The following is an 18,581-nucleotide window of genomic DNA, read 5'->3' on the forward strand; positions in this document are numbered from 1 at the left end:
ATGTAGAGTTATGAATAGAAACAGAGTAAACTCATTTTGGTGGTGGGCCATGGCAGCTCAGCTAGCTGTTTCAGAATGAACTTATTCCAGCTAATGATGGCATCTGTGGCAGTATTCGGTATCTGTTACACTGTGTCTTCCCTGACCAGGTTTAATCATCCTAGTTATTACCATGGTTTTGGCTTCCACTTGTCAAAGTCTGACTCTTCTAGCTTCCTAGTACCATCTTTTCAATGTTCTTTACTGCAAACATGTAAACTCAAAACATTTTTAGTAAATTTCTTTGCTGCTTAGGCAGAAAAGATTTTGATCCATTTGCATTTGTTTCTTGTGCTTACATATTAGAATTCTAGATATATATTGAGAAAGTGCTCATAAAATGTCATTTATTAATGTTGATTGTATGCCTTTTATTTATAGCCCTCAATCCACCAAACTAGAAAGACATTGAGAAAATAACGAGAAGATGAGCTTAAGTCCATATTAAACTAACATCTAGATGCATTTGTCAGGATTCATTGAAAGCAGCACTAAAGATTTATGCATTTAACTTGATGTGCAATTTACCTCAAAAACAACAATGACAAAATCACTGAAAACAAATATTGAACTCTAGTTAATAATATGCATGTTGAAGTATGTGTAAATGATACGGACAGGAGGCAGGGAAATACTGGGTAGAAGAGGGTGGACCCCAGCGACGGCCACACCCTCAGTCCTGGGACCAAGGCCCAAAGTGAGAACATGAATTCTTGTTTTCCCACTTGAATGCTGTTTTTGGCCTGCCCTTCCCCCATCCTGTACCCATAAAAACTCCAGGCTCCATTGGCAGAGTGGTGGGGTGGCAGAGAAGAAGAGAAGAGAAAAAGCCAGATGTCAGAGAGAGAAGCAGCTTGACTTCAGGGGGACAGCTTGACGGTAAGAATTTGGGGAAGAGTTTGGTGGGGGATGGCCAAACTTCAGGGGGAGACCACTTTCCCGCTCCATTCCCTTTCCAGCTCTCCATCCCAGTGAGAGCCACTTTTATGAGCAATAAAATCCCCTGCATTTACCATCTTCAATTCGTTTGTGCAATCTGATTCTTCCTGGACGCTGAACAAGAGCTCCGAATACAGAGAGCTGTCACACTGAGCTGTTAAACACTTAGCCTTCCACAGACAGCAAAGCTAAGAGAGTGCACTATAACACTTCCTCCAAGGCATCAGGCAACACTAGATGTTGCCGCAGGGCCAGCACGGGGTTCCTTCCTGCCAGTGCCCAAAGGCACTCACCCCAGCTGCTGTACCCTTTCACCTGCGTGCTTCCCCTCCTGTGAGGGGCTGTGAGCTATGGGCTGAGTAAATGAGCCACCCTGTTCACAAGTCCCATGAAGGGGTCAGGGGAACTCTCTCATTTCAAAAATACATAGACTGATGTCTGTACATTTCTTTGAAATGCATCAAAAATAAAATAAATCGTTCCTTAGAGCCATGTTCAGATATATCAAGATGAAGAGATATCTGATAAAAGTAAATATATTACATGTTAATTGCAGAGTTGACAGTGTATATATGAATTTTTAGTGTAAAATTATTTCAACATTTCTATATGAAAATTATTCTAATGAAATGTTAGAAAACATGAACACCTTTTTAATCAGCACAATTTAACATGAAGAATGCATTCTCAGTGAATATTTCTATGCACTTGAGAATTTAGAAGAATCTGTTCTTACTAGTTTCATGATAGTATTTTACATTGCTTTAAATTAATTTAACTTCAGATATCTAGTTCAATGTATACCTTGATAATTGTTTTAGTAGGTAATCTTAAATGTGCCTTTCAGTTTTTTTATTTCACTGTGAATAGGTAGGTATTTTAAAATACAGACGAGCAAAATTCTGAAATATAAATTATCTGTGTACTCACTACACTGAGATATTTAGGATAAATTTTTACAGATTTGTTTTAATAAATGCCCTTTTAAAAGTTGAAGAGACTAAAGCAAATATATGGGAAGCATTTATTATCTTTGTCATTTAATTGATTTGGCCAGAAACTTTGCTTCTTAACATGCAAATTTATCATTTTTCATCTGAACTTTATTGTGACAAATATTTGTTTTTATCCTTCATATTTCTCATTGACCTATTCCATGGGTATTTTGTGTTCTATTGATTTTCTCAGCTAGTAGAATATTGTACATGTAGTTTATAATATAGTATTATTGGATTGTACTGTCTCCATAGCTTAGAGATTGAAATGTTTATTAAGTACTATTTGATAAGTACCACTATGAATAGTGCCAGAAAAAAAAGATAAAGAGAAATAAAACTTACTTTAAAACAGGTTAAATAGGTCATTTTGTTGAACAGTGGAGATAGGTAACTTCTCTGAGCCCCAGTTTTCTAACTTTAACAGCTTTAAGAGGCTTAAAATAAAATACTTGTAGCACCTCATCTGGCACGTGCTCAGCAAATCTAAGTGGCAGTTGCTGTTGTATATTATTTTTAATTTATACATTGTTAGGATATTGGCAGACAAAAATGTACAAGAAAAGCCTTTAAAATAAGTTTTAACATTTTCCCATAAATATTTTACATTTATATTTTTATTAAGTGGCTTTTCATTGATAATGTAATATTGGTATTTTCAGCTCAGACAAGTTCTGACTCAAAAAGATTTTTATTGAGTCTTGGTTAATGAAAATTTTGTTACTTAAGAATCTAAATTAATAAAACTCACCTAATGTTTTGGGTTGTTTGGTAAGACATCATTCTTTTACCTCTTTACTGGACTAGTGATTCTGGTAATCCAATTGTGTGTAACAAGGCATTAATGAAAGCAAAGGCTATGTTCCTCAAACTATAGAATCTTTTTTAGTTTCTTTTTAAACTAAAAGTTTTCCTTTTGTCACATAACAGCCATTACTAATCTATTCTGATATTTGTAAAATCCTCACTTTCTATCGGTTTTTTTCAATCACAAAGAACAAATTGTATATTAATTTTGCTGTCCTTCTTATCTAATGGAATTTCCCTTCCAATTCACTTCATGTGAGTCATCTGACATGTGGCAAGTACCAGTCTCACAGATGGATCAGTAGTGGCAATCAAACAATTGCTGAGTTTTGCAACACAGGTGCTTGGATTGGCTTTGCTTGCCTGCCAGCAATATACAGATTTTTGGCAGACTCCTATAGTTGTAAAAAGAATCAGAGGGAGAGCACATACTCATTTAGTTGGCACTCATCCTTCTCTGAAATAGGTCCCACAGTTGAGCCAAACCCACTGCCTCTTAGTTTTTGAATTACTATTAGATTCTTGACCCATATCTGCAAGTTGAGAAAAAATGTTGTGGTTTAATTACAAATATGTAAATTTAGAATGGAAGTAGTTATGTTCTTTCATACAATATCTACTACTAGCAAAATAGTGGGAACTGAGAAAAGTTGAAGATACTACTTTAACTTCTTCAACCAAAATGAAATGTTTTACAACAAAAATAGAAAGATACTTATAAAAGATTTGCTTTGAGAAAAGTCATATTTTTGCTAGTAGTTTTCAAATCATACCTTTGGTTTTCCAACTATACCTTTGACCTTCCTGCTTGAAGATGTATCTAGGAAGAGTGATTACTATTCTTATATGTGGTGGAACTGAAAATACTGCTTGTGAGCTATTTTTCAGCATTAGTCCATAGAAAAGTTTGCTTGTATGAAACTAGCTGAGCTAGTTTCCAGAAATTTTTATATGAATTAAATACTGACTCACTCTTCATACCTTCTATTAGAACGTATAGATAAAGTGAAAGACTGCTCCTAGAGAGAAGCAATTGTGCCTGGTAAGTGTCATGGAAAGCTGCAGAAAGAAACTGATATATGCTTACTATACAGGATGTGTAATATTTCATTAGGAAAGTATGCAGATGTTAGTAATTCAAAGGAAAACAAAATAGCAGTTGGTTTTAGAAGATAGGATTTATGTATCTTTATTGGGATTAACTAGGGAGGTGGTTGGAGAGAGATTCTGGATCAAAATTGAAGATCTAATAATTTATCCTAAAAAGTATGAGTTTTATTTTAATATAAGCAATGCAAATTATAAGCATGTCCAGAACACAGCACTTGAATTACACACTCAGCTAGCAGATTTATTCCACTTCCTGAGCTTCCCCATCTCAGCTTCCCTATCTCATCTCACCACAATATCCACCACAATATGCAGTTAATCAAACCAAAAATCTTAGTCATTCTCAAGTACTCATTTCCTTCACACTCCATATTTAATACATTAAAAATCTTTGATGATTTCACCTTCAAAGTATATTTTATTTCTCTTATCTGAAACTTAACTACTACTATTCTCTTTCAAGCCACAATTATTTCAGCCCAAGTCATTTCCTATATGGACTATTTCAATAGCCTTTTTATTGGTCTCCCTGTTTCTGCTAGGGCTACCTTTCCCAAGAATCTATTTGTCACATAGAGTCACAGTGATCTTTTTGAATCTATGTCAGATCATGTTACTACCATGCTCATTATCCTTCCAATATCTCTCCACTGAACTTAAAATAAAATAACAAGGCCTAATGCTCTTATAAGACCCTACATGATTCAACTTCATCTCCTGTGGATTTTCTATTTTTTCTAAATTCCAATTTTTTCTTAAAACACAATAAGCTTATTTTTGTCTTGGTGTTTTTGCACTAGCCTAGAAGGCTCTTCCTCAGGTCTTTGCATGACAGTCTCATTATTGGCATCTTCATCTCAGATTTAAGTGTTATTGACTCCTGACCCCTCAACCTAAGGATGTCCTCTAGGCATATGCTATCACAGTGCCTTTCTAAGTAAGCTCTTTCTGAGTGCTGCAGTCGGAAATGGAAATAAGAAACGTGAGCCAGAATGTAAAACAAGGCACCACTTTCTTTACTGAGAAAGACTTGCTGTATAAAAAAAGGCAAATATAATATCTTTTGTGTAACAGTCATACTTCCTTTATTCATAAAATACAGAAGCCTCTATGGTGAAAATTCTACAGAGAGATACATCTATCTTGATCAGAAAACAGATCTGAGAATCTGATAAAGAACCTGACTGGGCATGTTATTCTCGTTTTTTTGCTCTTTGTTATTACTTCCCCTTATATGTTAATGGAAAAAAGAAAGGAATCTATGCGAGTAGCATGAAGGTTAAAGGAATTCTGTCTGGGTGTGGTTATGACACCAAAATTTTGGTGCCTCTTATTGAAGTGGGGAAATGACATGGGCTTTAGGCAGGTCCTCATGTCTATTTTGTTTGCATTCCAACTACCTAGGGTATACACAGATTCAGATATTGATGGAAGAAAACCATAGTTATCATGTTAACATTCCATTATGTAAATTGAAGAATATAAATTGTATTTGTATTTAAGGGTCTTATTGATTATTTTTCTTTCTTGTGAAAGAACCAATGCCTTGGTTGAGATCCCAGAGTTCTGTACCACAGAGCATGGAAGAGGCATATTTCCCTGTAAATGTTACCAATTATTGGGAAACTTTAGCGAAACCCTTGCCAAATGTATAATTTTAAGTACCTCTGTCTTCGTGGGTCCTTCAGGATTAGTTAGCAGTAAAGTGCTATTCCAAGTATTTGAAGGCATTAACATGTTGGAAGGAAATATTTAGCATTATCTATTAAAATGCTGAAAAACACCTGCCAAAAGGAACAGTGTGGATATTCAGTTGTTATCGTAATTTTTCCCCTGAGAAAAATTAAACAGGTTTGGCAGCCGTTTTAAAGTTAAAATTCATTATTTGTTTTGAATAGGTAATATATACACATGCTACAAAGTATAAAAGGCACGAGAACATGAGAAATCATTCTCAGTCTTATGTCTGTATCACGGCCATCCTGTTTGCTACCCACAGGTATTTGTCGTTATGTTATACTTTTTAAATGTGTGCCTCTAGAGATAATCTATTCATTTTCAAGCATATATATCATGCATATTGTTTTTTTAAATAGAAATCGTAATACATATATAATACTATGTACATTGATTTGTTCTAATTTAAGAAAAATCATGGAGATTTTTTTCATATTAGCACATAAAGAGTTACCTCATCTAACTGCTGTATGATACTTCATTTTATGAGTAAATCAAATTAACTTGAATTCTTTTTTTACTGGTAGACACTTAGGTTGTTTTCTAATCTTTTTCTAATAAAGTAGAGTTTTTTAAAGCTTAGTAGAGTTTCTAAAATATATGTACTATTCTAACACTTTTTTCTCCTTGAGAAATAATGCTCTTTTTTAACTTACAAACAAAAGTTTCATTTAATACACTTTTTTCTTTAATTACATCTTTAATTTATTTTATTTTTTTGTCCTGCAATTTCGGTTTTCAGATTTTAGTGTGCGGATTTTATTGGATTTTCTTTAAAAATATTTCTTACATGTTTTATCTGTTTTTTAAAAATACTTTTCTCCTTTTATTTTATTTAGTTTACTTTTCAGTCCTGTTGTATTTTCATTCTATTTTTATTCATGGTTTTTCTAATTTGTGTTGTCCCTAATGTTGACTCCACAACTGAGAGATTATTATTTTTTTCTTCTGCGTCTTTCCTGTGTTCTGCTAACTCATGCATTGTCACTGGAATCTACTACCTCTTTCCTGAATTCTTATTTCTGGGCTTTGAGTTGCTGATTTATGTCACTTCTTGTTGCATTATTATTTTCTTATTGAATAACAACATATTTGGTCACAATTTATATCTGCTCCTTTAAATCATTTTTCTTTTTCTACTGTGTGTTTTTTTGTGTTCACCATTTATTTTCCTATTTCCTTTTTCACCCCAGTATTTTCCTGTACATCTTTTGCCAGTTTCCAAATTTGTGTTGAGTTCTATGACCAACATTTTACAGAAACATTGTGTGAGACAGAAATTTTTTTAGGGTATTATTAAATTAAGACTTTAACATTTCCTAACTTTACTATTGAAATAAATTATTATATTCACAATACACTTTTATATTTAGGTATACGTCTTAAAATCTCTTAGCTTAGTGGTCCCGCTTGTTCAACTTGACCTTCATCAACCAATGCTATCTTAAGATAATAAAAAGAAGAGGCATTTGAATACATTAGAGAAAAAAGAATTGATTTATTCCAACTCAGGGTTAGAACTATGCCTCTTAACTCTTAATTAAAAAATATTTCAATGAATAATAAAGGCAATACTTAAATGCTACTGAACATATAAGCACGTTATAATAAAATATATCAGAGTTATTCTGTCTATTACAAAGAAATAAAATCCTTGGTAGAAGTACTAGTTGAACTGAAAACCGGGGTAATGTGATTCAGTAAAAATAGTTTTAGAATTCTTGTAACTATTATGTGATTGTGCTAACATGTATTTTTGGATGCCTCTTTTAATAGAACAATTAATACCAGTATTATGATTACCTGTTTATACCAATGTAGCCACATTACTTACTTCTTTGTGGGGGGTATTGCCCTTTGAGATTCTGATGTAAGACCTCTGACACATTGATTTATCTAAACTTTTTGAGGATATACAGGTTATATTACTTTTTCCAAGACAGGAATTTCTGCACCAAGTCACACATAATCTCAACCTATGTCACTTCACATTTTTAAGATTTAAAAAATCTATACCACTGCAGTCAGAAGCTTTTGGAATCCACCATTTAAATTAATAATTTTCCTGTTACTGAAAAGGGAGTTAGGCAAAGAGCAAACAGACCTTGATGGTGATCTCAACGACCATGTTCATCTGAGGTTGAAATAAAATGAAATAAAATAAAAAAAAACACAATAAAAACCAAAATGAAATGTAGCATCGCTAAGGCAATTTTCTGTCTCTCTGACCTATTTTGAGAAAGAACTCTCTAGAATCCATATAAATATCTCCTCTGTGGGAGGGCACTCCACTGGAATTCCTTTAAACACTACAAGATATTGGATTTCGACATTGATAAATTAGTCATATTAAATATAGTCTTTCTCTTCTTCCTTTGCCTGTGCCTGGAGAGTTTGACCAAGAAGCCCCAACAATTTTTGCCAAAACTCATCTCAACCTTTATAATAGTGTGTTAGTATAGGCCTATGAAAAAATCCTTTATTTAAAAGGAATGAATATAACCAAAGATAACCTACTTCTGAAATTCTTTTAGTACAGAAGTATTTGGATTTTTTAAAAAATATTTATTAATATATAAGAATTTATTTTCAAATAATTAATGGAATATTTCTGCATTTATAAAACTGTAACAGTGAATTGTAAGGAAAGATTAAGTTGAAATAAGAAAGCATATATGAAATGCAAAATAAAAATTGTTAAGGTAAAGTAAAATAATGATGGTAGTAATAATGATACAGATGGAAGGCAGAGAAATTCCAGGCAGAAAAGTGCTGAGTCCCTGGCAAAGCCCCACCCTCAAGCCTGGGACCCTGTGGCTCAAATTGAGAATATGCGTTCTTGTTTTCATGCTGGAATGTGGCCTTTTTTAAAACCACCCATGGCCCACCCTACTTCCCCCATCCTGTACCCATAAAAACCCCTGACCCGACTGGGTTCAGAACAGAGATGGGGAGAAGGGGAGAAGCAGCTGGACGTCCGAGACTGTGGTTTGACTCAGAGAGAAGCAGCATGACTTCAGAAGAACAGCTTGATGCCATTGCTTTGAATTTTATGCCATAAAACTGAGTCTTGGTCCTGGAGTGCCAGCTCTGCTCAGTCCAGGTTTGCACACAATCTCTAGGTAGCCTCTTTCAGTCCTATGGCTTTATATACCATCTTTGTGTTGGAGACTCCCTGATTTCTATCACTAATACAGACATCTCCCCTCAACTCCACTCTCATTAAACAAAGTGATATTATAGATATCTAATAAGAAACTGCAAGTTAACATGACCTGAAACAAATTCTTGTTGTTTCTCTATTTAGACCTGCTGAACTGATGGTTTTCTCAGTCTTAGGAAGTAATCACTCTATTCAACAAGTTATTTAGGCAGAAAATCTTATTAGCTGTCTATTCCTTTGTCTTTTGGCAAATCGTATTAGCTGTTGCTTAGAAATGTAAATATAATACCTGCCATTTCTCAAAGCTATGACCTTGGTTAGGCCACACCATCCTCTCTTGTCTAGAATAGTTAAATAACTTCCTCCAATCACACACTTACCCTGCTAGTCTCCAAGGAGCCAGAGTGACCCTTCTGAAGTCACATCTAATTCTGATCCTGTTGCTCATCTGCTCAAAGCCCTGTAATGGCTTCCTAACTGCCCCCTCTCCACTTCTTATCCTCATCTCCTACTAGCCTCCCTTGTTATCTCCAGCAGTATGCCTCCTTGCAATTTTCTAAACACAATATATGAGGAGAAGCCTCCCTAGAGCCTTCTCATTCATTTCTTCTCTTGGAACTGATGTTCCCCAAGATTTTTGCATGGTTTGCTGCCTCATTTCCTTCAGGTTTGGCTGACATATCATCTGTTATCAAACAGACTTTGCCCGATTGTACATCTCTATTTTCTTACTCTGCTATATTTTATTCATGGCCCTCACATTATGCAATTTTACTGTTTCTTGTTTATTGTTTCATTGTGTATCCTATACCAGTAGAATGTGAATTCCATGAGAGAAGATTTTTCTACTTTGAACACTGTCATATCACAAGTGCCTAAAACTGTACATGGACAATAATAATAATAGCTGCTAAATTGTAAATAAAAAAATATATATATATATCCCAGTATATCCAGAGAAATATTTTGATATGTATATATAATATATATGTATGCAGTTTTACAAAATATAAACATTCATTAATACATGCCTGTGGGAATATGTCATAAAAATAGAGGTTATCTCTAATCAGTATAATTCCATTTTTTCATATTTCTAAGATTTTTTTAATGAACACATATTTTTAAAATAAGGACATATCTTAGTAACATTTTCTACAGACTAATGAAAAAGAAAAATAGAGGATAATTAATTGGAACATGAATATACAACCATCAAATTGTTTTGAAGATAGAGGACCTAGGATACCTGTCCTCTTATATGGTACCAAGGAGTCCTTCTGTAAGGCTTCTTTTAAAATCTGTTCAGTAGGAGCACCCTAAATGGAAAAATGTCTCAAAAGATTCCACCATTGAATATCTTTAGATGGGATCCAAGCTAGACTTATTTTACTGAAATTGACACCTTATGCATTGCAGTGATAATAGTGATATGATCCATCAAATACTTTTCATTAGGAGTTTAGCATATAATAGTTTGAGTTTTTCTCCTTTCAAGGGATAGTGGCGGTTAAAAAAGAGGTTGAATAAACAGTTATAAAAGGTAGTAGACAAAGTTAGAAAAGTTAGAATGTTTTTCAGGCAATGAAGAATGCATGCAAAACGGTAGAATTTTATATACCGGTGCAAACTGCTAATCAAGAACCTTAAATTATTTGGAATTTGAGGCTTTCCTTGGTCACCTTCATTACACTATAATTAAATGGCTACCTCTCTAGCTGGCTGTTATACTATGAACTGCGAGGAAGGGCGTGGTACTAACTTCCTATCTTTGAGAGCTTACAAAATCTGAAAAGAGAGAAGGAATAGTGTTCTGTTAGAATTCTCATTTAATATTTTGCACGTGACTTCAAAGAGACAACTCCAAGGGAGATTATTAAAATTTTATCTTTCACGGTTATGTGAAAATGTTAATTCACTTACTAAAGAGAATATTATGCGCACATTTAGTTTAATATTGAAATGCCACAGCAGATGTTAGCATTTGAGATTTTCATTCACTTATTACCTTGCACAAAGATAGTAACTTCAAAATTATCATATTACAATGTTGTAAAACAAAGATAGCACATTTCAACAAAAGAAAACCAGGGAGAGATGTCTTTAAGAGCAACGGGAGAGGAAGCACCCTCTAGGACTAGAAATGTTGCTTTGTATCTGAGACTATAAACTAAAGACAAATTCCTATTGATGTGTTGAAAAACAAGAGAAAAACCAAGTTTTACACATCCTGAAACTCAGACTCTTTAGGGAACCACTTTAAGAAAAATAATATAAATTTACAAATATATAATTATACACAGTGCCTTTGAAGGGGGTCTTTGCAAGTCAGTATCTCAAAAACATGTTATTTTAGCTTCCTGATAACTCTTTTTCTGGCAGAATGTTATTTTCCAGGGCCTGTTCCCAAAGGCCTAAGATATAATGAAAATTTGCATTACAGATGTAAGTGTAATCCTTTAAATCACCAGTGACTTTTATACTATGACTCAAGCTCTGTAGTTATTCCTTTGCATTAATGGAAAAAGAAAGAAAAGAAACCCTTTATATGAAATAAAGTAATTAATTTGTTCAGAGTCATTCTGTAAGGAAAACAGCATAACCATGAAAACTTAAATTTGATATAGAAGGGAAGAAGAAGGAAATAAAACTCTGACAACATTAATAAACACTAAAAATGCAAATGCCAACAACTTGAGATTAACACAGGTATGCAAATTACTATCTGCCTGGGGTCTAAAAGATATTAGCAAAAGATTACACAAAAAGTAGGTATTCAAGACTTCTTATAAATTCAGGCTCTGCTACTCACTTCATTAGATTGTCAAGGGAATCACTATTTCTAAAGGAATTCTGCTGTAGGCACATATTTTTGTTCTCCTGATATGGTAATAGAAAATCGGTAAAATTTAGAATGTACCCTAGGCACTTTAAGAAGTGTTGGATTTTGGTTACTGTCAAAGTAAAAAATGCACCAGATAAAGTTAAACAGACAAGGAAGACTTTATTTAAGACTATTTCAATAGGGGAGAAAGACTTAACTCAATTTTATTGAAACAAAAAAACATGGTTTTTAAGTGCTGAGGTGAGCTAGTGGGAAAGTACTAGAGGGCATTAGAAGAGGGTTAATCAGTGAGATGTGCAGAGCACATTGAGTAATTCCTGAGTTTGCGAATGTTTTTCACAGTGATTGGGCCTTCTGTGTTTGGAAATTGGTGCCCATTGAAGTTAGGTTTTTGCCTTCATACTTACATTGGGAGAATGGAAACACTATCTCTTGATGTTAACATATTAAAGTGATTATTTCCCCAGTCCTTGAGAAAACCATAATATCCTGGATTATAAAATTGGTAAGAGGCTGGAAGAAGATTTCTTTATGTTTCAAAGGGGCAGATACAAAAAAATTGCAAGTTTTCTACAGCAACTAACTGCTTTAAGAAAAGAGAAGTCAAGGCCTACGGCCAGGGGAAAAAAAAAAACAAAACCTGACTAAACTTTAGTCATGCTGAAGAAAGTTAAGGCTATCTTGGTCAAGGCTAATAATTTTGAATTTGTATTTCATACATAAATTGGTTGAGATATATTAGTAACATTCTTTTATGTTTTTAAAAATCTTTTGCTGCAATTGGATCACTGCAACCTCCACCTCCCAGGTTCAAGTGATTCTCCTGCCTCACCACCCTAGTAGCAGAAATTACAGGCATGCACCACCATGCCTGGCTAATTTTTGTATTTTTTGGTAGAGACAGGGCTTTGCCATTTTGGCCAGGCTGATCTCAAACTCCTGGCCTCAAGTGATCCACCTGCCTCAGCCTCCAAAAGTGCTGGGATTACAGGTGTGAATCACTGGGCCCATCTAAAAATATAACTTTTTAGTGAATAAGTCATGAAAAAAAGGCTACACTACAAATGTATTCTAAATAATCAGTAAACCCTATACATTTCTTTGTTCAGAGAGAAACAATTAGTTCACTAACAAGTTCATTTCTTTCTAGCATAAAATTGCAGGTTTTATATCTATGTGCTTGTGAGTACTCTAGCAATATGGATATTCCCCCAGTTCTTTAAATTAACTATCTAGAATGGGTCATTGGTTCCCAAACTTCCTTGCATATTGGGACCAACTAGTGATCATTAAAAAATACTGATGCCTGACTCCCACTCTCACATTGTGATTTAATTAGGATAAGGTGTGGCATGAATATTGGAATTTTTAATAACTTCCCAGCTGATTCTAATATGTAACACATTTTCGAAACTACTGATCTAGGACCTATACTTGCCTCTCTGGAGAAAGCCTTGCCCTTAAACCTGTTGTAATAAAATAGTGCTGTCACAGAAAAATGAAACAGAGTCACCTGGGAAACTTTAAAAAAATACTGATATCTAGGCTCTCTTCCCAGACATTCTAATTTACTTGGCTGAGTGTGCAGCAGGCCACATTTATCTCCAGGGATTCTAAAGTATAGTTAAGGTTGAAAGTTAGGAATCACTGAGTTAAATGCCCCATAAATCTACATAAAATTACTCATTGTATGTATCTCCATTTCCCTATCTATTACCTCTTCCATGCTGAAACTCTCAAATGCCTAGACAGCTCATTTGGAGAAACTCAGTTACAAGTGGCTGCAGTGATGTCTCTTCTCCTTTTCACTACCCACTACTCCTCATTCTCTTCCATCTTCTCCTCTTCCTCTTCCTCCACCTTCTCCTTGCTTTCCTCCTCTTCCTTGGTTCCTCATATGTGCTCCTGGCTTCCCAAAGATTCACAATGAAATTTTCTTCCCACATAGTAGAATGAAACTCTTTCATATATTATTCCATTCGTCCACTTAATAAGCACCAAACACACTTATGGAAACATTGTGCAAGCACTTAGTATCAACTAGATATCCAGAGATGAATCTCATACTATCAAGGCAGTGAAAGCTAACTGCTTTTAAAAGTTGGGGTTTTTTGCCTTTAGAGTAACAGTAAAGTATTAAACTAAGAAATTGGGTAATTTATGAAAGAGAAATAAGCATTCTTTTGGTGAGATATATGAGTTTCTTTTGTGCTGTATGTGATAGGGACATGAGGCAGAGAAATTCTTGCCAGAAGAGTGTGGGCCCCAAGCAAGGGCCGCATCCTCAAGCCGAAAAGCCTGACACCATGACCTAAAGTGAGAACTTATATCCCCGTCTTCCTGCTTGAATGCTGCCTTTTCCAAAACCATTTATGGCCTGGTCCCACCCCCATCTGGTGCCCATAAAAACCCTAGACTCAGATGGCAGAGAAAGGCGAAGTAGCTGGACATTTGAGACTATGGCTGGATGTTGGAAAGAAGTGGCTTGACTTCAGAGGGTCAGCTTGAAGGTGTAGCTTCAGAGAGGACTTCAGGGCAGTGACACCTTCCCGCCCTGTCCCCTTTTTAGCTCCCTTCCAACTGAGAGCTGCTTTCATTGGCAATAAAACCCCTTGCATTAACCATTTTCAACTCGTTCATGCAACCTCATTTCTCCTGCACTCTGAACAAGAACTCAGGTGCCATAAGTACGGGTGCAAAATGCTGTCACACTGACTCTCCACTGAGCTGTTAAGCCATCTGCAGATGGCAAAGCTAAAAGGGCACAGTAACACTTCCTTAGGGGCTTCAGGGGTCATGGGCACCCTCTCCTAGATACTTTTGTGGGGCTAGTATGGATTTTGCTATTACTGATTCCCAAAACTCTAGCCTTGGCTCCTGCACCTGCTCACCTGCACTCCCCATCCTGTAATGGGTGGAGAAGTGAGTGAGTGGTGTTCACCCCTGCTGATGCCCATGCACCCCAGTTCCTGACCATGAAGGGGCCAGGGAAATATCCTGTTTCATATGTGTATCTATTTGTATTAGGATTCAGCTCTAAAACATTATGCCACTTTTGTTGACTTATTATCTCACTTATTGGTAACTCTATTTTATTTTTTAATTTAAATTTTTTATTTTGAATTTTTGTGGATACATAGTAGATATACATTTATAGGGTATATGAGATGTTTTGATATAAGCATGCAATACATTATAATCATATTGTGGAGAATAAGGTATTCATTCCCTCAAGCACTTATCCTTTGTGTTACAAATAATCCAATTATAGTCTTTCAGATATTTAAAATGTATAATTAAATTATTATTGACTACAGTCAACCTGTTGTGCTATCAAATAGTAGGTATTGTTCATTCTGACTATTTTTTGGTACCCATTAATCATCCACACATCCCCCCCAACACAAGCCCCACTACCTTCCCAGCCTCTGGTAACCATCCTTCTCTCTCCCTCCACAAGTTCAATTGTGTTATCTTAAGATTCTACAAATAAGTGGGAACATGTAATGTTTACCTCTCCAATTCCATCCATGTTCTTATAAATGCCAGGGTCTCATTCTTTTTATGGCTAAATAGTATTTTCTTGTCTGTATGTACCACATTTTCTTCATCTATTCATCTATCGCTTACGGTTAGGTTGCTTCCAAATCCTGACTATTGTGAACAGTGCTGCAACAAATATAGAAATGCAGATATGTTTTTGATATACTAATTTCTTTTCTTATGGGTAAATGCTCAGCAGTGAGATTGCTGGATCATGTGGTAATTCTTTAGTTTTTTGAGAAACCTCCAAAATGTTCTCCATAGTGGTTGTACTAATTTAAATTCCCACCAACAGTGTATGAGGGTTCCCTTTTCTCCACATCCTTGCCAACATTTATTATTGCCTCTCTTTTGGATATAAGCCATTTTAACTGGGGCGAGATGATATCTCATTGTAATTTTGATTTGCATTTCTCTGATGATCAATGGTGTTAAGCACCTTCTTATATGCTCCTTGATATTTGTATGACTTCTTTTGAGAAATGTCAATTCAAATCTTTTGCCAATTTTTTGATTGGATTATTAGATTTTTTCCTATATAATTGTTTGTGCTCCTTATATATTCTTATTATTAATCCCTTGTCATATGGGTAACTTGCAAATGTTTTCTCCCATTCTGTGGGTTGTCTCTTCACTTGGTAAATTGTTTCTTTTGCTGTGAATAAGCTTTTTAACCTGATGTTATCCCATTTTTCTATTTTTGTTTTGGTTGCCTGTGCTTGTGGAGTATTCCTCAAGAAATTTTTGCCAGGACCAATGTCCTGGAGCATTTCTCCAATGTTTTCTTGTAGTAGGTTCATAGGTTGAGGTCTTGCTTAGATTTAAGTCTTTAGATTTTGATATGATTTTTGTATATTGTTGGACATAGGAGTCCAGTTTTATTATTCTGCATATGAGTATCCAGTTTTCCCAACACTATTTCTTGAAGAGACTGTCTTTTTCCCAGTGGATGTTATTGACATCTTGGTTGAAAATGAGTTCACTTTAGGCCTGTGGATTTGTTTCTGGGTTCTCTGTTTTGTTCCATTAGTTTTTATGCCAGTACCTTGCTATTTTGGTTACTAAAGCACTGTAGTTTGCTTTGGGAAGTCAGGTAATATGATTCCTCCAGTTTTGAACTTTTTTGTTAGGATAGTTTTTGTTATTCTGGATGTTTTGTGGCTCCACAAAATTTGGGGGTTCTTTATTCTATTTCTGTGAAGAATGTCATTGCTATTTTGATAAGGATTGCATTGAATCTGTAGATTGCTTTGGATATTATGGACATTTTAAGAATACTGATGCTTCTAATCCATGAACATGGAATATTTTTCCATTTTTAGTATCTCCTTTATTTCATCAGTGTTTTATAGTTTTTGTTATTGATATCTTTCACTTATTTGGTTATGTTACTTCCTAGGTATTTAATATTATTTGTGGCTATTGAAAATGTGATTACTTTTTGATTTTTTTTCAGATCGTTCACTGTTGGCATATAGAAATGCTACTGATTTTTGTATGAAAATTTTGTGTTTTGCAATTTTATGTAATTCAGGTGTGTTCTTCCTAAACCCTATTTTTGAGGGTTTTTATCATGAAGGGATGCTAAACTTTATCAAATGGTTTTTCAGTATCAATTCAAATAATGATATTGATTTTGTATTTTATTCTATTCATATGATGTATCACACTTATTTATTTTTGTATGTTAAACCATCCTTGCATCTCAGGAATAAATCCCACTTGGGAATTATAAGTAGTTTATTTAATGTATTGTTGGTTTTGGTTTGCTAGTATTTTATTGAGGATTTTTGCATCAATATTCATCAGAGATATTGGCCTGAAGTCAGTCTTTCTTTCTTTCTTTTCTTTCTTTCTTCCTTCTTTCCTTCCTTCCTTCCTTCCTTTCTCTTCCTTTCTTTCTTTCTTCTTTCTTTTTCTTTCTTTCTTTTTTTTTTGTTTGTTTATTGTTTTGTCTGGTTTTGGTATCGGGGTATTACTGGCCTTGTTGAATAAGATTGAAGTATTCTACCTTCTTTTTTTTTTTTTTTTTTAGAATGGTTTGCATAAGATTGCTATTATTTCTCATTTAAATGTTTGGTAGAATTCAGCAGTGAAGCTGTCAGTTCCTGGGCTTTTCTTTCTTGGGATAGTTTTTATTGTGGCTTCAACCCCATTACTTTTTATTGGTCAGGTTTTGGATTACTTCACAGTTCAATCTTGGTAAGTAATATGTGCCTAGGGATTTGTCTATTTCATCTAAATTTTCCAATTTATTGGTGTATAATTGCTCATAGTAGCCACTAATGATCCTTTGAAATTCTTCAGTATCAGTTTTAATATCTCATTTTTCATCTCAGATTTTATTTATTTGTATCTTCCCTCTTTTTTTCTAACTTAGTCTGGCTATAGTTATGTCAATTTTGTTCATAATTTTCAAAAAAATCAACTTTTTGTTTCAGTGGTCTTTTGTATTGTTTTCATTTCAATTTTATTCATTTCTGCTCTGATCTTTATGATTTATTTTCTCGTACTAATTTGGGGTTTGGTTGCTCTTGCTTTTCTAGTTCTTTAAGATGCATTGTTAAGTTGTTTATTTGAAGCTTTTCTTTTTGATGTAGGCACTTATAGCTACAAACTTTCCTCTTAGTACTGCTTTCACTGCATCCCATAGATTTTGATATGTCATGTTTCCATTATCAAATTTTTCAATTTTCTTTTTAATTTCTTCATTGATCCACTGATCATTGAGGAGCACATTATTTAATTTCCATGTATTTATAGTTTCCAAAACTCCTCTTGTTAATGATTTCTAGTTTTATTTCATTGTGGTCAAAGATGCTTGATATTACTTCAATTTGTTGAATGTTTTAAGACTTGTTTTATGACATAACTTAAGATCTTTCATTGGGAATAATCCATGTGCTGAGGAAAAGAATGTGTATTCTGCAGCTCTTGGATGAAATGTTCCGTAAATGTGTATTATGTCCATTTGGCCTATAGTGCACATTAAGCCCAATGTTTCTTTGTTGATTTTCTGTCTGAAAGATCTGTTCAATACTGAAGGTAGGGTGTTGAAGTCTTCAACCATTATTGTATGTGGGTCTATCTCTCTCTTTAGCTCTAATCATATTTGCTTTATATATCAGGGTGCTCCTATGTTGAGTGCATAGAAAGTTGCATTTGTTATATCCTCTTGCTGAATTGACCCTTTATAATTATATATCGACTTTGTCTTTTCTTATATTTTGCTCTTCAAATCTATTTTATCTGATATAAGTGTAGTGACTCATGCTCTCTTTTGGTTTCCGCTGGCATGAAATATGTTATTCCAATCATTTATTTTCCATTTATTTTTGTCTTTTAAGTAAAATGTGTTTCTTGTAGGCAGCAGCTCAACGAGTCTTGTTTTCTTTAATCCATC

The 18,581-nt window shown here is 34.4% G+C and overlaps 1 long non-coding RNA gene across 4 annotated transcripts in view; it reads left to right on the top strand.

Annotated features, from left to right (window-relative positions):
• Positions 1–713: 713 nt before the first annotated feature.
• LOC129033667 (uncharacterized) overlaps positions 714–18,581 on the top strand; it is a 37,419-nt gene continuing 19,551 nt past the window's right edge. For 3 of the 4 annotated variants that reach the window (XR_008501648.2, XR_008501647.2, XR_008501650.2), the window contains exons 1-3: positions 714–918; positions 3,772–3,822; positions 5,789–5,889. This is a non-coding gene — a long non-coding RNA (uncharacterized LOC129033667). The remainder of the gene's footprint in view (positions 919–3,771; positions 3,823–5,788; positions 5,890–18,581) is intronic. The other variant, XR_008501649.2, reaches the window with a different exon arrangement.

This window comes from Pongo pygmaeus, chromosome 2 (assembly GCF_028885625.2).
Source record: "Pongo pygmaeus isolate AG05252 chromosome 2, NHGRI_mPonPyg2-v2.0_pri, whole genome shotgun sequence".
In the NCBI taxonomy this organism is placed as follows: Eukaryota; Metazoa; Chordata; class Mammalia; order Primates; family Hominidae; genus Pongo; species Pongo pygmaeus.